The sequence below is a fragment of the Aotus nancymaae genome, unplaced genomic scaffold (assembly GCF_030222135.1).
Source record: "Aotus nancymaae isolate 86718 unplaced genomic scaffold, 86718_ANA_hifiasm-v0.15.2.pri h1tg000062l, whole genome shotgun sequence".
Taxonomy (NCBI): Eukaryota; Metazoa; Chordata; class Mammalia; order Primates; family Aotidae; genus Aotus; species Aotus nancymaae.
In genome coordinates, this window is record NW_026988476.1 from 15,882,101 (window position 1) to 15,902,588 (window position 20,488).

The 20,488-nt window shown below is 34.3% G+C and overlaps 1 pseudogene; it reads right to left on the bottom strand.

The window, feature by feature from the left end:
* LOC105719917 (acyl-CoA dehydrogenase family member 11-like) overlaps positions 1-20,488 on the bottom strand; it is a 73,053-nt pseudogene that overhangs the window by 14,679 nt on the left and 37,886 nt on the right.

The following is a 20,488-nucleotide window of genomic DNA, read 5'->3' on the forward strand; positions in this document are numbered from 1 at the left end:
CCGTTCTGTAGGTTAGTCCATTGATGATTTCTTTTGTGGTGGAGAAGCTCTTTCATTAAATTAAGTTCCATTTGCCTATCTTTGTTGTTGTTGCAATTGCTTTTAAAGACTTGGCCGTAAATTCTTTGCCAAGGCTGATGTTGAGAAGGTTATTTCTTAGAGTTTCTTCTGGAATTTTCATAGTTTGACGTATGACATTTAGAATCCATCTTGAGTTGTTTTTTTAATATGGTAAAAGGCAAGGGTCTAGTTTCATTCTTCCATATATAGCTAGCCAGTTGTCCCTGCAACATTTATAGAATATGGAATTTTTCCTCCATTGCTTGTTTTTGATGGTCTTATGGAAGATAAGATGGTTATAGGTGCACAGCTTTATTTCTGACTTTGCTTTTCTGTTCCATTGGTCTCTGTGTCTATTTTTGTACCAGTACCATGCTGTTTGTATATGTAGGTATATATTTTGTAGTTTTATAGTATAATTTGCAGTCAGGTAGTATGATGACTGGCTTTGTTCTTTTTGCTAATGATTGCTTTACCTATTCAGTTTCTTTTTTGATTCCATAAGAATTTTAGAATTTTTTTTTCTAATTCTGTGAAGAATGATGTTGGAAGTTTGCTAGGAATGGCATCAAATCTGTAAACTGCTTTTGGCAGTGTGACCATTTTAATGATATTGATGGTTTCAATTCCATGAGCATGGGATGTTTTTCCACGTGTTTGTTTCATCTCTGAGTTCTTTCAACAGAGTTTTATGGTTCTTATAGAGATCTTTCACTTTCTTGGTTAGCTGCATTCCTAGGTATTTTATTTTCTTTATGTCTATTCTAATTGAGATTGTGTTCTTTATTTGACTCTCAGCCTGGATGTTATTGGTGTATAGAAATGCTACTGATTTTTATACATTGATTTTGTCTACTGAAACTTTGATCATAGGAAATCTTTATTACTGATGTAAAAAGATCCTTAGGAAAATGGATAAGAAAAAGTTTAAATGGTGTTGGTGTATGATATTATTTATGTAAAACAAAAGTATAATCATACAAAAGTCATGTATTTTGTAAGTATATATGAAATGTAGTTATATGTTTTACACATATTTATGTCAATGCATATAAAAGAGTATGTGACAGTGGTTGCCCATCTGGAAAAAGAAGAGGAATTGGACAGAAGTCCAGAGGAAATTTATCATCACCTAACTTATTTGAAATTCTATGCAAAAATGAATTCATTTAATGATTGTATACTGAAGTTGTTTTAAATGCAGACAATTGCAGGAAATATGAAGAAGTAAATGAGCAGCTCGTTGAGCAGCTGAGAGTATTACAGAAACTGAGTTTTTCACTATGTCTTCAAAGCACAAGACGTAGTGTCTAGTCAGGTTTGTTTGAAGCACAAATCATTGTTTGAGAATTGAGGAAAAAAATGGGACAAACTTAATTGGAAGTGTTTGCTAATGGTTTTTAAAGTTGGATTAAATTTTATGATTAAATTTTAAGCAGAGATATGAGATTATTGGATCTATATTTTACAAAGCTGTATTTGTTGTACAGGAAGATTGGAAAGAAAGACAAAAGAATTAGTTTGTATGTGTGTATGTTTGTGTGTGTGTGTGTGTTGTGTGTGTGTACATGGGAGAGAGAGAACGAGACTATTTCAGGAAGAAGGCATGTGTTAAGATATTATGCCTCATAAAACCAACTTACAAATATACTACTAGTAGTCAGATAGTAGAAATAACTGTGAGTACACTACACAGTACATAAATACATCTCATATCTTCTATATAAAACTTATAGTATAGATGTAAGCATACACATTTCCCATCTTAATTACTGCTATCTCTTGTATACACATAAAGAAATATCAAGATCTCAAGATGATTAGGAGTCAGCAAAAAATTTTAATCTGATCTTTGGGAACACCTATTCTGTTTTTCAATTCCCTTGACTTCAGATTGTTAAGAAATCATGAACCTTATATCAGGCCAAAAAGACAGATGATACCTACTGCACCATCTGTCTCAAGGTATATTTCTAACTTCTTTAAATAAAAAAGATGGATATTGGGAAAGTCATTAGTCACCACTGCCTTTCCATTTGCCGCTGATAGAGATGAAGTCAATCAACCTGAGCATCTGCCTGGGTCAGCAGACCAGAAGAGACTTTTGACATGGGAATATATGGCTTTCCCTCCAGAATGCTTTCTAATTTCAACTTTGGACTCCTCTAATTGTTTTTAAGAAGGAAGTTTGATGTTCTTATCTCAGGCAAACTGTCTACGTTCTCTTATGCTGTTTTTCATCACCAAGGCATTTTAAGATGATCCATCTCATAATTTTAACACAAAACACATTTTCTGATTGCATTCTTACTTCCTAGAGCCTGATTTTAAAAAGTTAAAAGGGGAAAACGAAATCTGCCTTCTGCAAGACACAGCACACATTACTGCTACGTATTTGTCAGGTTTCCAAAAGTAAAATTAAAATGGGAATGATAAATGAAGGTGGTGTTCCCATGTTTCCTTCTCTTTTTAAATCCACTTAATTCTCCTCTTCTTTTCCATGATCAATATCTTACCCTTAACAACAGCAGTTCCTGTTGTTCACATTCTATTTAATGACACAGACATCTGTCCAGTTCTTATTAAGTTCAAGTCCTAGAACGGTAGAGCAGTCTTGTCTTATGTGTGGATAGGAGTGCACATTAAAAAGAGGTGCAATATAGTGATCATGATTTATTAAAGATATAATTATTTTCAACAAATATTAAACACCAAGTACACAAAGATGGTTTAGATGCCAACTCTGCCCAGGTTATTAGAGAAGGACTATTATAAACATGTCATTATAATAGAATGTCCTAAGTGTTATAATTGAAGCACATACAAAATTCTGCATAAGTTCAGAACAAGAACTCATGCAGAATAAGAAATATGAACACATGGAAAGAGAGGTCAAGGAAGGTGTCATAAAAGAAGTGGTACTCAGAAACAAAAGAGTAGTGCAGCAAAAAGAGGGTGTAAACGCTATTCCAGGCAGTGTGTGCGCCATGTGTCAAGAAATAGATGAGGAATACATTTATTATTTGGGGAAAGGTAAATTGTTCCCTGTAGCTAAAGAACAGGGTAAGCAGGGGAAAATTTGATAAAGAACTGGGGGCGGGGAAGAACTGGATGAAGTCTTGCATTGGCAGAAATGACCAATCACTGTTCTCAGTGTTTTATGTTTTTTTCACATTTATTCCTCACAAAAAATCTGAGTCAAGTACTAGTATCCTTATTTCTCAAAAAAAGGCCCAGGTAAGGGAAAAACAAAAATAAAATTTTTCTAAATTTATATACGTAGAAAATGGCAGAGGCAGTAATTAAATTCAAGTCTAATAAGTTTTAACATCTGTGTTCTGATTCATAGAAGAATGGATGGTCAGGGGAAGACTACTTGTGAAGACCTTGAATGTAATGGGAATTTGAATTTTATGTGTATGAAGTAAGAATTGAAAGAAATATTTTAAGCAACAGAAAAGGAATGTTCATTATATAGACAAAGAAAGACTAGTGCTTTCAGGACTTCCTTTGCTAACATTAGTAATATGCAGTCATTATTATTAGTCAAAGATTTGTTTCAAGTCAGTGATTGGGCAAGAACAAAATATAATTAAATTGGCCCATGGTACTGGATATACTCATCTACATAGACTTAAAACTAAAATATAATTTAATGAAACACCCTGAAAAGGACAAAAAGCTAAGGCATGATTTTCAGCATACTTTCAGCTCATCGATATTTAAATGAACTCAGAACTCAGTGACCAGCACAGATACATCTGCAAAAGCACTGCTTTTAGGGTTGATGTCAACACAGGATTCAAACAGAAAGCTAGTATGACACAATGACTATCTTAGCCAGGCTTTTCAGACTTGGCAACAAATTTAAAATCTGTATAAATTTGAAGCAAAAGTATTAGCATCAGGTGGAGGTCAGTACAACCCTATTTTATGTCCTGAGTTTATCTGAAACAAAGGTATACCGTAATCTGTTGTTCTACAGGAAATAAAGTATAAATCAAGAAGGGGCTCTATATCAGGCCCTGTATTGTCCTTGAACTACGTGCACAGAAACTGAATTGACAATAAAAGCACAGTGGCCTGCTATGTGGCAAGTGACTGCATTTATTTCCTTTCCTTTTTTTTTCAATGAGTGAAATCAGTAATAAGCCAGGCAACTTGATGCATTAATCTGTTACATTGTCTTTTATTGCCAAGTATGTGTGTATTGTAAACAAAATCCTAATGTATAAATTGCCTTGAAGAGAGATTTTTTTCAAAGTATAGAAGTAAAGAAATAATACTTTTCATCTGAATTCCATATTTAAAGATGACAATTGTAGATTGAGTGAACTAATTCGAGATGATTCTTGTACTTTAAATTCTGATTGTTCCATTTATTGATCTGAACAATTTACTTAGCACTTCTGAGCCTAGTTTCCTCAGCTCAATTGGAAAATAGAAATAAAACTCTCCTCTCTTCCAGGACCTGTATGAAGATTAAATATGATAATATATAGGGTGCAGGTAGGTGCTGGGTTCAGGGAAGCTTCTATCTGTCCTGCCTACAAAATGCCATATTTGAATTGTTTTGGTTTCAACATTTGGTTTGCTGCCAGACTAGATGGTCCTACAGAGAAATATCTTTGTTTGTCAAAAAATAAATTAAAGATGATTGTAGGTCTTAAACTTTATCTGAGTTTTAGACTTTTTCTGAATATTCAAATGTTTTATATTCATATTAATTATTTATTGGAAAGTTAGAGTTTTGATGCTTTTGCCTTTATTGAAGCAGTTGCTGTCCATAAGAAGAGATTTAAAAGTAGGTAACAGTAGGACAGGTTGGCCTGTTCATGAAGAGACCCTCATTTGGTGCATGACTTATGAAAATACTTTCTTTCCTCCCTAAGTCTTGTATTAGATTTTTGCTTAACAGAAGAGAGCTTGGCTCTAATTGCTAATTTGCAGGAGAAAGCACAATCTCAATGTCTCCCTTACGGCAGAGGTGGTTTTGAAACCAAACCAAAAAGCCATCAGCAATATCCAGGATAATTCTGCCAAGAACTAGGGCAAGGGTCTCTTTTTAAAAAAAATTATTTTCTTTTTTCCTTGCAACTGACTTTGGGACCTGTAATTTACAGGTTGTCATGGAAACAAGTTGCATGTGTTAGTTCCGTTGGCAAAAGTGGCAGTCTGTGAATGGTGAATATTCAAGGTGGCACTAGGCTCATCTATGCTGAGAGTAAGTTCAGTTCCAAAACATCAAAAAAATCTTACTAGACGTAGTCATAGCAAAGAGGGCACCATTTCAGTGAATTCAGACAATTGCCTAATACATGTCTTACTGACTCAGATGTGCTTGCTTAGAAATAAATAGTGAGTTCCCCAGTGTGAGTGTATCAGTGTGCATGTTTACATTTTGATCAGGACACATTGATTTCTTCCCCACAAATAATGAATACAATATTAATAAGAACATTGATTTGATATTTTAGTGTTAATTAGCTTTACTCTGGTAAAAGGCACCTTTGGTAGCTTAAAACTATCTTGAAAAATAACTCCTGCTAGTATTCTACTTAAAAACCAATACTCATGAAACTGCTAAGAAAACAAATAACTATATATTGATACTATTGATTGCTAGTCTAGTTGTCAGTGGAGCTGATAGCACAAAACCTCACCATAAAGTAAGGTTAAGATTGACTGATAGTGTATTCTCATGGTCCTGTGAGTTGTTGTATGTGCTTTACAAAGGGAAACTGTTTAAGTTTTATTTTTACGTGTATTTTTCTGACCCTCATTCTATTCACCCATTTCACCACCTCCTTCACTTGTGAAAATAGATAGAAAACCATAGAATAGATCAAATAGATACAGAAATTTTCATTGGTATGTGTTCTGAATGTATCATACAATTTCAGAGGTCAGGACACCTGAGATGTCACCTCTATGCATAATCAGTATTTTTACCTTGTTTTCATATACTTTGCTCTTGGAAGTCTCTGACATGACTAGTAAAATAGATTTATTTTAACAACTAAGGGGTTCTAGTTGCAGAAACATAATGAGACTATTTCTGATGTTTTGACTAACACAAAAATAAAACTTTAGCTTATTGTTCATAGGTATGGTTGGAATTCCCATTCTAATTCTGTTTTCGTGACTCAGGTCTCAATTCCACCACTTCTTCCATGATTTATTTATTTATTTTTATTTTGTTTTGTCTTCGTTTTCAGGATTTTGAATCTAGATTGATTTTTTTTCTCTGCTGTGACCACATTGAATAATTATACCTATATGCTTTATCCTTTATATACAGTTTTCACAAGGATAACTCCTTGTATATATAGCACATATATAGGTATATCAATATTTTATTACCTTCCAAACTTTACATTGGAACCAAACTTTTAGTTCTTTATTTATAACTGCCTTCATCACAGAAGATCCAAGGATTTTATTTGAAGCTTACAAAATTTGTCTGAAGTAGGTGTCAGAAACAAGTGCTAAAATGGAAAATGTGGAATCACTAGCCACATTCCGAATAATTCATACTAACGTGAGGAAGCTCCATTCCCTAGCTCTCCCACCACTTGGTGTGTGTTGAAAAGGTGCCATGGTGAACAATAGACAGGCTTTTGTCAAATTTAGTTTGCCATATTGCATGTACATGAAGCCAAGGAGTGACTGGGAAGAATCCCAGCAGAGCACGGAAGAGGAACAGACTGTAAAAGGAAAAATGAGGATGGAAAGAGGGGAAAAGGTGAGAACTCAAGAGAAAACGCTAAAATGAAGCCAGAGGGAAATGTTGAAAAGGGAGAGAAACACTACAGAGGAGGGAAAAAAGAAGAAAAATGAACAGATTGCAGGCAGAATCACTGTAGAACTCTACATATCTAAAGTGTCAGGCAATATATCCCTAAAAATGTATTTGGGAGTGCAGCCATTTCTTTTTAATAGTGGGGTATTCTCAGGTGTTAAAAAAGTCATGTGAGATTTGATGTCAATTTTATTCTTGGCATTCAGTCTTTCTGTATGAACACAAAAGGAAACCATGAGGTTAGACAAAAAAAGTTTTCATAGAAGGGAAGAAGGAAACAATACATTGACATTGAGAAAATCATTTTAGAAATTCTACTCTTCTAATTGTTTACACATCTGTGCTGTTAATTGCAGGCAGATTTGATGGTATTGAAGTGCTATTGTTGCCAAACATTGATTTGAAATCAAATGCTTGCATTCTTAACATTTCAATATACTATCTTATATTTTAAAATGCTCGCCAATAAAATACCCTGGGGAAATGTGAAGTCAGCTTTTCTCCATAGGAATTGTAAAATTCATTTAGAGTGGTGAACGTTTCACAATTTTTAAACTATTAACATTCCTCTAAGTAGAAGGTATCAAAACCTTTGAAAACCTCAATAATTATAAAATTTTGAATAGTGCAAGTGAGCTTTTGAACTTCTTAGCTATTTTTTGTTACAGAAATTTTCTTGAGGTTTGACAACAATGGTTTCTTTCAACTGCACATTTCCCTTCCATTAGATATGAGGATAAAAAGAATTGAAACTCTTTCCATGAAGGTATTTTATAAAAAGTGACTGATGTAACATACCTGTTTAGGATTTATTCTCTCTCACATAATCACAGCACAGTTGAACTTAATTCAGAATCTTATGGGTGGACAGAGACATAAAGTAGACTTCTGAATGCCTTATTAACAATTAGAACAAATTACTGTTTGGCGATGTGATAAGGATAAATAAGTTGTAAACATATAAAAAGAAATTATTAGAAGACTTCATTGCTGAGTTTGTTTCTATAATTCTTAACAGGTCTTTGGCATTACCAGACTGAGAAAGACAACTAAACATCTTATACTAAGTATACAGCCTGTGTTGCGTGATGTTTGTAACTAGATTATACTCAGGGTAACTAAAATGAGGGCCAAGAGTCCTCAAATTTATCCAATTTTTGTGAGCTTTTCACTTCTGGATAGGGAAATACATAACATTAGCTAATACTAGCTATTCACAAAACACTTCATTCCAACTCCATTCTAAGTACCTAAGATGTCAATATAAATCATAAAAAACATTGTAAATTTCAATTATTCCTAACTGTGACAATGATAGGAGTTGCTGGGAAATGAATCATTAATTTTTAGACTAAAGATTTTAATTTTGCCATAATTCTTCCTTTAAAAAGGAAGATTATAATTCTTTTAAATGTGATGAAATTTACTTAAAATAACAGTCATTTCTCAAATATTGTTTGGTAGGAAAATTAATAATGAACTCATCAGTTTAGGACAAGATAAAATATATAAAATTTTAGCACACATGTAACTAATTTCATAGAAAACTTTATAAAACTTATAATAAGTTTAGAATCTACATATCCTTGAATAAAAAACAGATATATTTATATATGTGCATGCACACACCCAAATATGTGCATATATGGTAATTAAGATTTAGTACTCAAATTGTTTCTCCAAATTTCAATTTCAGGATTCTATTCCATTCTTATATTCTTTTCCTTCTTTGACCCAAGTGTTCCAAATACTGTCTCAAAGGGAATGTATATTTTAGAGTTTTTATTTTGATGTATCACTGTCTCCTTGCAAAAAGTGCTCAAGGAGCTAAAAAATATTTTTAGTTTAAAAAAGATGGTTTGAAAAATTTCTTCACTTTTGGATTAATCAATTTGACTATTTAGAGAGCTAAACTGAAATAAAAAGAAACTTCTATATAACGAAGATTAAGTATTGGCTGGGTGTGATGGCTCACGCCTGTAATCCCAACACTTTGAGAGGCCGAGGTGGACAGATCACAAAGTCAGGAGTTCAAGACCATCCTGGCTAACATGGTGAAACCCTATCTCTACTAAAAATACAAAAAAGTAGCCTGGTGTGGTGGCATGTGCCTGTAGTCTCAGCTACTCAGGAGACTGAGCTGGGAGAATCGCTTGAACCGAAGAGGCGGAGGTTGCAGTGAGCCAAGATTGCTGCACTCCAGCCTGGGTGACAGAGTGAGACTATGTCTTATAATAATAATAATAATAAAATTCTGTAAATGAAACTATAATTCAGTGTCTCTCATGAGCATAGACACAGAATCTTCTTTTTTTTTTTTTTTTAGACAGCCTTTCGTTCTGTCACTCAGGCTGGAGTACAGTGGTGTGATCTCGGCTAACTGCAACGGCTGCCTCTCTGGATCAAGCGATTCTTGTGCCTCAGCCTTCCAAGAAGTTGGGACTGCAGGGTGCTGCCACCACACTCAGCTAATTTTTTTTGTATTTTTAGTAGAGATAGGGTTTCATCATGTTGGCCAGGTTGGTCTTGATCTGCCTGTCTCAGACTCCCAAAGTGTTGAAATTACAGGTGTGAGCCATTGTGCCCAGCCAGACACAAACTCTTCGACAAAATCAACAAAATATTAGTAAACAAAATCCAACAATATATGAAAAGAATAGTATATCCTGAACAAAAGAGATTCGTTCCAGGTGTACCAGGCTGGTTCAACATTTGAAAATTAATCCATGTAAAGCATCATATTGATTGACACAATACAAACATTTGAAAAAATCTAATTCCCATTCATAAAAACTCTCAACAAACAAAATTAAGGAAAAATTTCTCAAGTTCATAAAGAAATCTACAAAAGACCAACATATAACATCATACTTACTGGTGAGACACTGCATGCTTTTTCCCTTAGATCAGGAACATGGCAAGAATGTCTTAACTGCTATTAATATCTTACTGAAAGTTTTAGCTAATGCAATAAGACAGGAAAAAATAAATAGAAAACATACAGATTGGAAAAGAAGTAAAACCATCTTCAATTGCAGATGACATGATTTTCTATATAGAAAAATACCAAACAATTTACCAAAAATCTCTCGGAACTAATAAATAAGTAGATTAAAGTAGAATGTATACAAAATTACCATTATCACTTTGAAAAAATATTTATGTATTAGAGCAATTAAGAATAATAATAAAAGGTTTTATTTTACCTTCAGTTATTTTCTCTATGATGCTTTTTCTGTTTTAAAAGTTTAGATCTGAGTTTCTGACATATTTCCCTTCTCTCTGAAGAACTTCTTTTCACATTTCTTTGCTGGAAGGTCTGCTGGCTATGAATTCCCTCAGTTTTTATATGTTTGAGAGTGTATTTCTTTTTCAATTTTGAAATCAATTCAGTTTTTTTTCCTGCCTTTTGGAATGCCTTACAAGTTTTTGTTGCAATCTGAATATGATATATTAGGTAACAGGTATTGAGGTTAATAGGACATTAGTGTGAAATTTATCTGAATCTGACTAGCAGTTGGACTATGTTCATCATTTGTTGTAGCTGTAGGTGTCAGAGACTAAATTTCACTAATGTCCTGTTTTTGTTTCTCTGTTGGCTTTGGGTTTTCTTAAGATCTTTCATACAACCTGAGCTTTGCAGCTTTTTCAGCTGTAATCTACTTTTTACTGTTAATGTGATGAAAAAGAGTTGGGGAGGAAAATGCTTTATAATCTTATAATCAAATCTTAATCTTTAATTGGGCCTGTGTCCCTGGAGTGACCTTCACAAGTAATTCTTACATTCATATTCTCCCCCACTTAGATGAAAGGGTAGAGAGGCCTGGAGTTGCGTATTACTCTCCTGCCCGTTGGAGATACAGCTTTCGTAATGGCTTCTTAACTGGAGAGTAGCCTATTGTTTTGGCATTCCAAAGTGATCACTTTCCCCATCTATCCATCAAAGATATGAGGTGATTTTTTTTTTTTATTGTGAGAACCTGGTGGCATCTTTGTGAGTAAAACCTGTACAATTGTGAGCTACAAGCTTAATATACAAAAGTCAGTTGTTTTCCTGTATAGCAGCAATAACAATTAGAATTTGAAATTTAAAATAACAGACCATATACAATAGCACAGAAACATTTTACTTAGGTATATATCTAAGAAAGTATGTACAGGTTGTGTATGCAGAAAACTATAAAACGTTGAAAGAAATCGAAGAAAATTCAAATAGAGATATTTGTAGTTTATGGATTGGAAAATCAAATATTGATAAAATGGCCATTCTTCCCAACTTCATATATATATATATTCAAAGCTAATATACACCTATATATATTTTTTTCTTGCTGTTTCAGCTGAGAGAGCTTAGAAACAATGACGTACTAGTAGCGATAAGCGCAGCTAGCACCCAGATCTTTGTTTCTACTAACATTGTTCAATAAAATAAACCAGTGCTTCATGACTTGTTTTAGTACTGGGGTAGGAAATATACAAGATGAGCCTGGAACATATTATAGTGCCAAAAAGTAAAGGAGAACTAAAAAAGCTCACCCTGTTCCTAACAAAAAACCCGCCTCACAATGATGAGGGTATTTCAAAAGGACACAGGAGTCAAGTGAAAGAGCTCCCAATTATGAAAGCTGGAACAATTTGAGCAACAAAACAGAGTTGTATTGGATTATAATCTAAAGTAAAAAAATAAATTTCCATGAATTTTTACTGATTAAGTAACTACATAAATATCTTCTTTTCCAAAATTCATAATCCCATTTTAATCATGAGAAAAATATCAGAAAATCCCAATCAAAGAACATTCTGTAAAATATCTGACCAGAACTTTTCAAAACTGTTAAGATCATCAAAAACAAGGAAAGTCTGAAAACTGTCACAGTCAAGAGCAACCCAAGAAGAAATGGCTACTAAATCTAATGTAGGATTCCAGATGGACTCCTGGAACAGTAAAAAAGAACATTAGGTATAAACTAAGGAGACCTGAGTAGAGTATGGACTTTAGTTAATAATGTTATGTCAATATTGGCTCATTAATTATGACAAATGTAAGATGTTAATAAGAGGAGAAACTGGGAGAGGGTTATATAGAAACCCTTTTTACTATCTTCTCTAATTATTTGTAATCTAAAAATAATATAATACAAATAATTTATTTAAAAAAGCATTGTAAAGGGTAATTTTACCTGCTTTAATCTACTCTGGGCACTAGAATATGAAAGGATCACCTAGACTAGATATTATTGATGTAGCAAACAGTATGTCTGTCATTCATTTTGGCTGCCCAGCAGGCTTATGCCCTTTAAATACCTGAATGGATTTTTTTTAAACAAAAAACTTTATTAAAAAGTAGAAGTTATTGAGAATGCCTAAACACATATGCTAAAATGAGAATTACATACTTTTTATTGACTAACGTATAAGTTTATATTACAGTCTATACAGTAATATGGAGGGAAATTCTGATATTGACTACTATGTCATTGGGAGTTGATAAGGTTTTTAGGCAGATATGACCAAGATAAGTATTTCTGTTCTCCTAGATCTGAGTTTCTCTTCTTCTGGTCTTCAATTCCTGGTATTTTCTGAGTGTACATTGAGTTTCCTGGAAAGGACTAGTCCATTTTGAGATAATAGTTATCTCAAATTGAATTAAGTTTGGTCTAAAGCTTTCTCCATACATATTTTAGGTCTGGCCTAAAGGTTTACCCATACATAGTAAATTGTAACCTACTTTGATGTATAAACAGACTATAACCTACTCTAGTAACAAGTAGCTGTTTGAGCCAGTCACAGCAGCTGAATTTCAGTCAATCACAGGTGACCAACTGTTCAAACCATGTTCAAATAAGATAAATGCTGAGCTGTAACCAATTTAGCTGTTTTTATATCTCACTTCTGTTTCTGTACATTACTTTTTTTTTTTTTCTGTCCGTTAATGTTATCTGACGATGTGACAGTCTTAGAGTCACTTTGAACCTATTCTGGTTCTGGGGCTTGCCTGATTCGTGAATCATTTTTTGCTCAATTAAACTCTTAAAATTAATTTGTCTAAAGTTTTCCTTTCAGTACTACCAAACAATTATATAGCACTCATTACATGCCCAGTCTCCTTCTAGGTGTTTTATAGTTATTAACTCACCTAATACAACAATTTTATTGGATGGCCTCTCTTATTAATGTCCCTGATAACAAATGAGGAAAATAAGCCTCACACCCTATAAGGGGCAGAGTAGGGGCTATGAACTTTCCTACATTATTAGTAGTTAGCCATAAAGATGTGGCCTATGGTATTAGAGTCCATATACGTAAATTACCACAATTTTAGTTCATATGTGAAAAGTGCTCGAACTCAGGTTTTGAATAACAACTAGTAAACTATACTTGGCACTAGGATGCCTTCACACCTTCAGTTCATGTGCAAGGAATGCAACCTTTCTGTTCATAAATGCTATCAACCCACACTGCAGGGGTGAGCTTTCTGAACAGTTTCTGGTTCTGAGGGTTGACCGATTTGCAAATCATTCTTGCTGAGTCTGTTACATTTAAATGTCTACATTTTGATTTTTTTTTCACAATTATGTTCAAAGGAGAGTTTTGTTTCCTCCAAAAATGCTCAAAGGAATGCTTCCTGTGTGCTTCACATAAGTTGATGATCGTGAGGGATCATCAACTTCTGCTTGGCGCTGCCTCTTTGCTCTCTAATCTCAGTTTTCAGTATTCCTTAACGCTCTGCCCTGTAGGTGTTCTGCCCCAGCTGCCATCATGGAAAGTAGTTCTAACATGTTTTGTGTATTGGAGAAATATGTTCTTGATTGAGATACAAGAGGAAAATAATTTTCAAACCGCTCCCCACCCTAGGCCAACTGACACCAGTGATCTTTAGTTGTGACCTTGGTACAGTTTTTGAACTTAAAACTTTTGACCTACTTAATGAAAAGTATTTAAACACAGATTCTAAGATATCAAATGCTAATAAGAACCATAAAATACCTAATAATGGTTTTCTTTGCTTGATCAAAGATCTCCACAGGAAGGAGATTGGCAATTCAGTAGGTGGCACTTTTTCTACCGAGCCAGAACTAAAGCAAAACCTCAGGAATTCAACCTGCCCCAAGAATAGGTATCTTTCCACTGAGAAATGGGACAAAGGAGTTATTTATTTGTGGCATTAAAAAATATTTTTTTGAAGTGCTCAGGTGTGTTGGTTAAAATCCAGTTTGGATAATTACATTCTTCTCACAGAAATTCCACCTACAATTTTAACTGCCACCTCTAATTTCATCAACAGTTTCAATTCTAAATAGTCTCTTTTTGACACATATTGTTCTTTAGTTCCACTGCAATGGCTGGCCAGTTGTCCCCCTCCTCATTGTAGCTGACAGTAATGAAGTAGCACAGGAAACTATTTTTGGGTATAATTAAGTGATTGTAAATGAATAGCACTATATTAAAATGATGTAATATTTATTATAACATAATATGAAAATGTAAACTCTCATAGATTTTGGAATTCCTTTGGTGAAAAATTTTTGGCACTTTCTTTGTGATTACTGCCAACCTCAAGATAGCCATGCTTTATGGTGCTTCAAAAAAATATGTGAGTGTGTCACCTGCCTGATGAAGACATATTCATGCTTTGGTATTCATTTCATATGGTATGACATAATGTAGTTGAGAGATAAAGCACTTTCCATGGAAAACAGAATACTAAAGTAACGTGTTAAATCCCTTGCTTTAACTGGGAAATGTATAAAATAAAGAAAGCTTTTTGTGTTCTTAAAGAGCTTATGATTTTTAAATTGAAAGAACCAAAAATTAATAAAAGTTTACCCTAAACTTAGTATTCAGAAGTAGTAAGTTATATCCCAGGGCAAGCAGTTTTTCTAACTAATCTCATTAATATCCGTTGGTTTCCTCCATTCCTCCATCCTTTCACACCAGTATTCTTATCCCCAAATCTCAGAGAAATACATTGTTTCTCATTATTCCTTTCTACTAGTTCCTTTTGCATTACTGTTTTATGTCTTTCCTTTCCTAACCTTTCCTCTAAACATTGAGCATGAATAATGAATTCACATTTTCATTAATGCTTATATAATACATAATAATCACTATCCAGACAAACAAAACAAAATCTTTTTGAAACACTGAGAACCTAAAAACACTGATACTAGTGCAAAGCATTAGTCATTCAGTGAACAGTTATGGTACATTCATTGTAAGATAGACATTAAAAAATGTAAGATACAATGATTTATTTTACCAAATCAAGGTCTGAGTCAAATCTCAGGGCTTCACAGCACATCTTGAGTAAAGCCTGGCTGATACATCTGCTCATTTTCTTCCGCAACTTGTTTTTAGTTATCTAATGCCAACTGCCTCTTATATACTGTTGTAATCAGCATCAACAACCATACGGGAGCCTCCTCAATAGTCTGGTAAATCTCCCTCAAAATATGTCAACCCAGCTAGGTGTGGTGGCTCATGTCTGGAGTCCTAGCACTTTGGGAGGCCAAAGCGGGATGATCACTTCAATTCAGGAGTTTGAGACCAACCTGTGCAACATAGTGAGACCTCAACTTTACAAAAGATTAAAAAAAACTTAGCCAGGCATGGTAGCATGTACCTGTAGTCCCAGCTACTCTGGAAGCTGAGGTGGCAGCAGCATTTTTTTCTGGGAGGTTGAAGCTGCAGTGAGCTGTTACTGCGCCACTGCACTCGAGCCTGGGTGACGGAGCAAGACCTCATCTCTAAAAATAAATACATAAATAAATAAATAGAATAAAATCATTGTCAGCCACTCCTTTTCATTTAGTAAAGTAGGAGAACAAGTGTTAAAGAAAAATCAGAGCTTGACAGTAGTTGAAATGATTAAAAACTTATACTATTGAGGAAAAACTGCAATAGGGAATAAGAGACCTGAGTATAGGACTGGGCTCAGTTCTAACTACAACAGGGAAGAGGAGATTTATAGCTAAGGATTAGATTAATGGGATTGGTGGATAAAATATTATTAAGAAGATGGGGTGATTCTTACTAAATTGGTCTAACATAATTCTTCCTGAAGGAAGGCCAGTCTAATCCAATATCACATGGGGATGGTAGGGATGAGAAATTCAGTCAGTTATGCAGCGTGATCAGATATTGAGTGTGGGAGATGCTTGATAAACTGACCTTCTACTTATGAATAGTAAATCTATCTTCCTGATGATTTTCTCAATAACTTTTTTCTTTCTTTAGCTTACTTTATTGTAAGAATACAGTATATGATAGATATATCATAGAAGATATGTATTAATTGAGTATATATGTTATTTGTAAGGCTTCTGATCAACAGTAGGCTATTAATAGTTAAGTTTTTGGAAGTCAGACATTATTTGTGGATTTTCAAATGTGTTGGGGTCAGCAGTCCTAACCCCTATGTCCTTTGGGGGTCAATTGTTTACCTCATGTATAAATGAGACACACCCAGAGAAATGAAGAAGTCTCAGAGATGGCTTTGAATGCCATGATCCACTGAAACATAGAAAAAAAGAGTTGGGGAAAGGACAGTCATGGGGATATGCCTGGGAAAAGCGAGATAAACAAATATAAGGCTTGTTATACAGATTTAAGTTATGCCTTCTCCATTGATAAGCATTTCTACTGATTCAGAGTTATCCTTTTCTACCTGGTGCTGAACAGGAGATGCACTTACAAATAATTTCCTATATAGGTGTAAATTTCCCTTCAAAAGGGTAACTTCTCTGTTTTCAGATCTTCTTCTGTGTCTGCAGTTTTTAAAAATAGTCAGCTTGAAATAACCCTTCGGGGTGGTATATTCTGGTCTTTTACAGCACACTGCTATTATTATAGGATATGCCCTTTAGATTGATTTTCAAGGATCGGTGAAATATTTGCAGTGAGCTACACACATTCCTTTCCCTTATCACCTTTAACAGTAAGAGCATGTATTGAAAACAGTTAGCTTGCTTTTTTTTTATGGTAACCTTTAACAGAGAAGAAAAACAATCTAATTGGCTTGCAAAGGTCTTGAACCCATGACCTTGACCAAGTTCAGGTCTATAGCAAAACAAAAGCATTGAGAAAGACAGTTATTTCTATCATTTTTATCCGAGACCATGGGTTGAACACATTTTATAGAATCCATACCACTCTCTAAGGATCATAGTATTATCTCTCCAAAGAGATAATATGAACGATGAACACTGAAAATACCAGTCTGAAAGCCTTAGAAATAACTATTTTTTTGTTTTGTTGTTCTTCTTAGGGAATAGTTATCCTCATTTTTATAAGAGTCTTCTGATTCTAGTCATCATTTACAATATGTGGTCCTTAGAAGAAGGGACGCTGCTCTTTAATAAACTTGGGTTGATTAGTGAATTTTGTTTTCAATATGTTTACAAGAATGTAATCTCTATGATACTTGATTTAACAAAAATAATGATTTCGTTTAGTCATTCCATTTATTTTAATATGAATAATACTAACCTACTCAGAATAGTAGGGGGGAAAATCCCCTGAAAACCAGTATTAAATATAGAAATGCAAGTAAATAAAAATAGTAATGAGAAAAAGATGAACATTGTTCTCAAATTCTAGTAGTAAATTTGTTTTGGCAGAAACAAAACTGACTTTTATGTATTGAATTTTAGCTTAGATTCTGTGAGTAACTGCATTAGAATCAAAAGCTGCTCTCATGGCTCCTCCCTTTAAATTCAAGGGATATTGTCTCAATGCATCAAATTCGTCATATGCTGCCAATTCCAACAAAGAATCTGATGAGATTCAGATCATTTGAAGATAATTAAAATGGAACAGTAAACACAAAGCTCCTCTACTTCTACAGCAGAATGTTACTTTTCCAAATGTAAAGTGAGTACAAAGAACAGTCGTGTTATACCGAAGTATCAATAGAGTCAGGAAGTCACCGCCGATGCTCCTGTCTGCTAAGCATATCAGAGGACGCACAATCAGAAATCACTCAAAGTCTTTTAGACTCTGCAGGCATGTGGTTAATTATAGAGGCTAAGAGTGACACTGAAAAAGGCTAAAACACTCCCTATTTTCACAGCAAATGTCTGAGTGAACACATGATAATGTGAGTCTTTCCACTTTACAACAAGTGTTTTTAGCCCATATGTAGCATAGTTAACAACTGTGCAGCTAACTAATGAAGTCTGATTCTGTCATGTACAAGTTCTCCTTTGTTGCACCCACAAACTTGACAGCCCAGCCCAAACAGGAGTTTTCTCGGTGGGTTGCCATCTTGCTCCAGTTGTCAGACCCGTGAAACTGCTTTAACAGATTTTCGAGAAGCCTATTGATCTACTCATGTTCATCTGCTGGAATATGTACAGCTTCTGCCTGCTCTGCCATCTTTCCTTCAATATGTCTTTGCTTCATTTTCCCTGGGGTTTCCCTTTCCCAAAAATGTTCACTGTAAAAATGACCTTTAATAAATCCATTTCAGCACATTTCCATTAGTCCACAAAAGTCCATTCTTCACAGCTCCAGAAATCAGAGTTGAATCTTCATTAAAGTTTCAGTCACTTCAAAGCATGGCCATCTTTGTTTCCCCATTTATATGTTGTCATGTGGTTTTAAAAATATTTTTACCTTTCACTTTATTCACTTTATTTTATTCCTTAAAATGGAAAATGTTCTCTGATAAAATAACACAAAATAATTTTGATTTTAACCTTCAGTTTTTTCATGCTGTCATTTGTCCCCTGAATGAATATATGCTACTCTCCCCTGTTTAGCCAAGATCATGTCAAACCCAATACTTAGAAATGCCACCTAAGGCCAGGCATGGGGGCTCATGCCTGTAATCTCAGCACTTTGGGAGGCTAAGGTGGGCAGATCACAAGGTCAGGAGTTCGTGACCAGCCTGGCCAACATGGTGAAACCCCATCTCAACTAAAACAAAAATTAGCCAGACATGGTGGTGTGTGCCTGTAGTCCCAGCTACTTGGGAGGCTGAGGCAGGAGAATTGCTTGAACCTGGGAGGCAGAGGTTGCAGTGAGCCGAAATTGTGCCACTGCACTCCAGACTGGGTGACAGGGCGAGACTCTGTCTCAAAGAAAAAAGCCACCTCAAATATTACAATAATCTAATAATGTTAGCGGTTTTTATTTTTTCAAGTTTAATCCAGGATAAGACTTTTATATTCCCAATATTCATTTAAACCAAATTCAAAATAAAGCTTCCAAAGTTTTCCTAACTTTTGGCATTATGGCATTATTTTAAAATATGGCTTCAGTCACAGAATAAGGAATGCTTTTTGTACAATGTTTCATAATAGTTTGATAATACTGTGGGTGCATATAGTTCATAGACTTGCAACTACAGAAAAGATGTACATGAGCTCTCTCAAATACACACATACAGATACATTTATGCCTACGTATATGTAATTATGTATGCGTACATGCATAATAAAAAACTAGAAGGCAGTAAATAACCCATATATTCTATTTGAAGTGAAAAACTAAAAAACAATTCTCTGGCTCCTCATTGTTTACAGTTCTCAAGAGAAAAAATGAAATTTAAACTAAATGTCAAACTTCTCTGCAATATATCTAAAATGCCATTCTTTCCTTAAACCTTACACAATCACCTACCCCCCATCCCAGATAACTGCTTGTATTTTCTACTTTGACTTCTCAAAGCAGTGTGACTCTCAGTTATTTATCCATTATCCATTCATCCATCTATTTTCTTATTCAGTTTATAATTAGTGTCCACCTTGTTACTGAAACTATATTAGGAATCCAGGAAAACATGCATTATCCCTGCTCTTAAAGTACTCATGATCTTGTCAGAGATGGACAGCAATTTCACAAAAACCACATTAATAACTGTACATTTTGACATTACTTTTTTTGTTCCCTTGATGTGAGGACACTAAGGGTAAGGCCTGTATTTTCTTTGTCTCTGTGTCCTCTTAGAGTGTCGACAATATTATGTGCAATAGCTATTCAGTTAAAGATTTAAAATGTACAAGGCTTTGTATACAATTCCAACTTAATTTTATCTCCTTTTTAGTCTTCTTGGCAATTACTCTAATGAGAATTCGAGCTGTTAGGAATTTATGTTGTTAGAAATTATCTTGTTCTAAGTTCACACTAAAATATAAAAGATTTCTAATGATAACTATAGATATCAGCCAAGAAATTCTCCAAACTATAAAGTTTCAAGCCTTATGTTTTCTGGGGAGAATTTCTAAAAATAATTTTGTTTTATTAGAGAATACAAGTACATACAGATTTCTCCTGGCATAAGTATGTAACTCTATGATAAAATTTCCACAAACACTTGAGTGAACACCAGAATTAAAAATGGACTATTACAAGCCTCCAAGAAGCCCCCTCATGGTACTTACCAGTCAGGGCCTCCACCCATTCTCACCCCAAAGATGACCACTATACTGACTGCTAATACTATGGCTTAGCTTTGCATGCTTTTTAACTTTATTTATTTATTTAATTTTTAAAAGCATGTGCATTTGATTACTTCACTAAATGCACCACAGTGTGGTCACAACATCTATTCTTTGAAATAACACTGTTCTCAACATAGTGCTCAAATAGCACTCTTGGAAAACTCTTTTTTACATGTGTGTT